Below are 5,512 nucleotides of genomic sequence, written 5' to 3'. Positions count from 1 at the left end.
ATGGAGTTTGGCAAGATGCCTTCTCCCAAGAGCATCCTGAAAGATGCAGAGATGATGGCACAAATCCTGAAGGACATGGAGATTACAGAATATGAGGTAAAAGTTGTAAATCAGATGTTGGAGTTTGCCTTTCAATTTGTGACCACAATTTTAGATGATGCAAAAATTTCTAAGAGAGTTACTGTTGGTGCTCATGATGTGTAATTGGCAATCCAGTGCTGTGCTAACCAATCTTTTACCTCTCCTTCCCCGAGAGATTTTTGTATTAGACTTTGAAGAAAGAAATCAAACTCTTTTGCAATCAATCAAGCCATATTCAGGCCCTAGATTGCCACTTGGAGAAGGCAGTGGCAACCCACTCCAGTATTCTTACCTGGAAAATCCCATGGATGGAGGAGCCTGGTAGGCTACAGTCCATGGGGTTGCAAAGAGTTGGACACAACTGACCGACTTCACTTTCACTTTTCACTTTCATGCACTGGAGAAGGAAATGGCAACCCATTCCAGTATTCTTGCCTGAAGAATCCTAGGGACAGAGGAGCCTGATGGGCTGCCGTCTATGGGGTCACACAGAGTTGGACACGACTGACATGACTTAGCAGCAGCAGCAAATTGCCACTCGATAGATATTGCTTGGCTGTTCCAACCTATAGACTTTAATCTTTACCAAATAAAGACATATACTCTGCAGGTAGAGTAACAATTCCACAGGTAAATGTTGGCTCAGTTGTTGGCATACCAAGTACTCCCACTCCAGTCACCCAATCCCACAAATCATGTCTGTTTCAACTAAGATCAATTATTTACCAGCTAAGCCACCAGGGAAGCCCTCAACTAAGGTAGGGACTCCAATGTCCCTCACAGAGCCAAGGTGTACAGTACAGATTCCTGCTTCACAGTCCCCAGCTGTAAAAGCATCAGTTCTTGCAACACCAGCAGTTCACCATATTTGGATTAATCCATCATTAATAGTGTCCAAAACCACTATTATTACCACTAACATGACATGATCATAAAAGACTTCCAATGAGTCATCAGATCAGATCAGTCACTCAGTCATGTCCGACTCTTTGCGACCCCATGAATCGCAGCACGCCAGGCCTCCCTGTCCATCGCCAACTCTGGGAGTTCACTCAGACTCACGCCCATCGAGTCAGTGATGCCATCCAGCCATCTCATCCTCTGTCGTCCCCTTCTCCTCCTGCCCCCAATCCCTCCCAGCATCAGAGTCTTTTCCAATGAGTCAACTCTTCACGTGAGGTGGCCAAAGTACTGGAGTTTCAGCTTTAGCATCATTCCTTCCAAAGAAATCCCAGGGCTGATCTCCTTCAGAATGGATTGATTGGATCTCCTTGCAGTCCAAGGGACTCTCAAGAGTCTTCTCCAACACCACAGTTCAAAAGCATCAATTCTTCGGTGCTCAGCCTTCTTTACAGTCCAACTCTCACGTCCATACATGACCACAGAAAAAACCATAGCCTTGACATAGCCAAGTAAGATGGTAGGTGTTGCAAGAGGGCATCAGAGGGCAAACACACTGAAACCATACTCACAGAAAACTAGTCAATCTAATCACACTAGGACCACAGCTTTGTCTAACTCAATGAAACTAAGCCATGCCCATGGGGCAACCCAAGATGGGCGGGTCATGGTGAGGAGATCTGACAGAATGTGGTCCACTGGAGAAGGGAATGGCAAACCACTTCAGTATTCTTGCCTTGAGAACCCCATGAACAGTATGAAAAGGCAAAATGATAGGATACTGAAAGAAGAACTCCCCAGGTCAGTAGGTGCCCAATATGCTACTGGAGATCAGTGGAGAAATAACTCCAGAAAGAATGAAGGGATGGAGCCAAAGCAAAAAGAATACCCAGCTGTGGATGTGACTGGTGATAGAAGCAAGGTCTGATGCTGTAAAGAGCAATATTGCATAGGAACCTGGAATGTCAGGTCCATGAATCAAGGCAAATTGGAAGTGGTCAAACAAGAGATGACAAGAGTGAATGTCGACATTCTAGGAATCAGCAAACTAAAATGGACTGGAATGGGTGAATTTCACTCAGATGACCATTATATCTACTACTGTGGGCAGGAATCCCTCAGAAGAAATGGAGTAGCCTTCATGGTCAACAAAAGAGTCCGAAATGCAGTACTTGGATGCAATCTCAAAAACGACAGAATGATCTCTGTTCGTTTCCAAGGCAAACCATTCAATATCACAGTAATCCAAGTCTATGCCCCAACCAGTAACGCTGAAGAAGCTGAAGTTGAACGGTTCTATGAAGACATACAAGACTTTTTAGAACTAACACCCCAAAAAGATGTCCTTTTCATTATAGGGGACTGGAATGCAAAAGTAGGAAGTCACGAAACACCTGGAGTAACAGGCAAATTTGGCCTTGGAATACAGAATGAAGCAGGGCAAAGACTGATAGAGTTTTGCCAAGAAAATGCACTGGTCATAACAAACACCCTCTTCCAACAACACAAGAGAAGACTCTATACATGGACATCACCAGATGGTCAACACCGAAATCAGATTGATTATATTCTTTGCAGCCAAAGATGGAGAAGCTCTATACAGTCAGCAAAAACAAGACCAGGAGCTGACTGTGGCTCAGACCATGAACTCCTTATTGCCAAATTCAGACTTAAATTGAAGAAAGTAGGGAAAACCACTAGACCATTCAGGTATGACCTAAATCAAATCCCTTATGATTATACAGTGGAAGTGAGAATGAGTCATCAAACAAGTTAAAAGAAAATGTGAAGGTGATATTGATAATGATGATGGTGATGACAATCATTTATAATCTAGCCTTAATGCATGTAACATGTATACTTGGTCTTGAAACCATTGTACTGAAATTAAACACGCACATGATGTTTTCAAGTTGTTTTAGAAAACTTCAGTAGTAGTTAATGAGTACATATAGTTACCATAGTTTTCAATTAAGATGTTAGATTTTCTTTAATAGGACTAGTAATCGTTTCTCAGCAGCCTTTAAGTATAAAAAACAAGTTGTCATTAAAGAAAGAAAGGAAGCTAGAAATGAGAAGAAAAGAAAGAAAAAGATGGAAAGCCACACAACACATTTTACTGACTGGCATATCCTGAAGCCAAAGCCAGGTAAGGGCAAGAGAAAAAATATATGTACATGATCCCACATAAGAGCAATGAAGCAAAAATCTTAAATTAAATCTTAAAAGTTAAATCCAGCAGTGTATTGAAAGAGTAATTCATCAAGCTCAAAAAGGATTTATCCCAGCATTGCTAAGATGGCTCAGCATTAGGTTATGTATCAATTTAACTTATTATATTAATAAATAAAAAAATTTAAATGACTGTCTTAAATTCAACATCCACTAATGATATAAAAGAAAAAATTTCCTAGCATGTAGAAAAAGAACAGCTTTAATTTGATGCATTGTTTGTTTTTAATAAAACAATGATAAAAACTTACAGCAAATGCCATACTTAATGGTGAAGTAATAGACACACATTCCAATTGAAGTCAGAAACAAGACAAGAATGACTTTTATCACCGCTACTATTCAAATGGTATCATTTACTTTCTCTAATTCAAAAAGAGAAGGAAAGCAATAAGAGGTATAAACATTAGAAAAGAAGAGGCAAATTGTGATTATTTGCAAATGACACTATCGCTTACATAGAAAAACTCAAGAAAATCAATTGACAAACTATTAGAATTAATAAGAAAATTCAGCAAGGTGACCACATACAAGATCAACGTAAAAAAAAAAATCAATAGCTTTCCTATATACCAGCCATAACCAATTAGAAAATGTAATAGAAAATAAGATTCTATTCACAATGGCAGCAAAAACTATTAACCACCTAAGAATAAACCTAAAAATAAAAATTACTTTGGCCCCTTACAGATAGTCAAAAATTAGGAAACCTCAACCTAATTAATCACATGGATGAAAATCAAGTTGAAAACTGTACAATTATACAACAGCTAAGAAAAGTCAAGAAGAGCTTCTGGAAAAAACACTAAGTAAAACAAGAGACAAAGGCTATTTCCTAACTATGATGAAGAGTCTTTTATTCTCTTTTTCTGAGAAACTAAGTTCAGTTCAGTTCATTTGCTTAGTCGTGTCCGACTCTTTGCAACCCCATGAACCACAGCACGCCAGGCCTCCCTGTCCATCACCAACTTCCGGAGTCCACCCAAACCCATTTCCATTGTGTCAGTGATGCCATCTCCATTGTGTCAGTGATGCCATCCACCCATCTCATCCTCCGTTGTCCCCTTCTCCTCCTGCCCTCAATCTTTCCCAGCAGCAGGGTCTTTTCAAATGTCAGCTCTTCACATCAGGTGGCCAAAGCATTGGAGTTTCAGCTTCAACATCAGTCCTTCCAATGAACACCCAGGAATGATCTCCTTTAGGATGGACTGGTGGATCTCCTTGAAGTCCAAGGGACTCTCAAGAGTCTTCTCCAACACCACAGTTCAAAAGTATCGTGCTTTTGAACCCCCAGTTCATGGGGTCGTAAAGAGTCGGACATGACTGAGCGACCGAACTGAACTGAACTGAAGAGCAAACATCATATTAAATGGTTTAACATTAAGTATACTCCCATAAAGACAGAAACAAGGTAGGGACCATTGCTATCACTCAAAATTGTGTGTAGGAGTCGGCGCTTGGAGGACCCAAGAATATCTAAAGCCATGGGGAAAATGGTGGAAAATTCACCATTGCCAGAAAGAGCAATTTATGGCTTGGTTCTTTTCTTAAGCTCCCAGTTTGGCTTCATACTGTATCTTGTGTGGGCTTTTATTCCTGAATCTTGGCTAAATTCCTTAGGCTTAACTTATTGGCCTCAAAAGTATTGGGCTGTTGTTCTGCCTGTGTATCTCCTCATTACCGTAGTCATCGGTTATATCCTCTTATTTGGAATAAACATGATGAGTACCTCTCTACTCGACTCCATTCATAGTATCACAGATGACTATGCCAAAAATCAACAGCACCAGAAAGACCAAGAAGAGGCCATCCCAGCACTAAGAGATATTCCTGTTAGTGAAGTAAACCAAATGTTCTTTCTTGAAGCCAAATAACTTTACACCAAAAACTTAACTGTATGTGGACTAATACCAAACATTTATTATAAATTTTTGACATAAAGATTTCAACCATACTAATTTATACTGTCTTTCTGATTAATATCCAGTGTTGAAATGTAAAAAAAAAAAAAGTAGGTTGAACTTTTATATTAAGTTCTAATAGTATTACAATGTTATCAATAGTAGTTACTAATGGACAGAATAAATACTGCATTACCATATGGTTAAAAAAATTGTGTGTAAACATGAAAGAGGTGATTAAAAAGTGAGAGCAACAGCTTCATACAGCAGATCTCATTTCAGAATCTGGGAGTACCACACCCTCCCCCATAAACAAGACCTCATGCTTTGATTTCATATTACATAATAGAATGGAAATTGAAACCTCACTCAGAGGCACAGATTGATCAAAAGGGGTT

At 39.7% G+C, this 5,512-nt stretch overlaps 2 pseudogenes; both read left to right on the top strand.

Moving 5' to 3' along the window:
* LOC147375192 (transcription initiation factor TFIID subunit 9-like) lies at positions 1-2,813 on the top strand (annotated as a pseudogene).
* A 1,884-nt stretch (positions 2,814-4,697) lies between these two features.
* LOC147375191 (phosphatidylinositol N-acetylglucosaminyltransferase subunit P pseudogene) lies at positions 4,698-5,087 on the top strand (annotated as a pseudogene).
* The last annotated feature ends 425 nt before the right edge of the window (positions 5,088-5,512 follow it).

Source organism: Bos grunniens, chromosome 3, assembly GCF_055505025.1.
Source record: "Bos grunniens cultivar Pamir isolate PY7600 chromosome 3, Bosgru_T2T1.0, whole genome shotgun sequence".
Lineage (NCBI taxonomy): Eukaryota > Metazoa > Chordata > Mammalia > Artiodactyla > Bovidae > Bos > Bos grunniens.
Note: the sequence above shows the minus strand (reverse complement) of the source record. Positions and strands in the feature narration are given on the sequence as shown.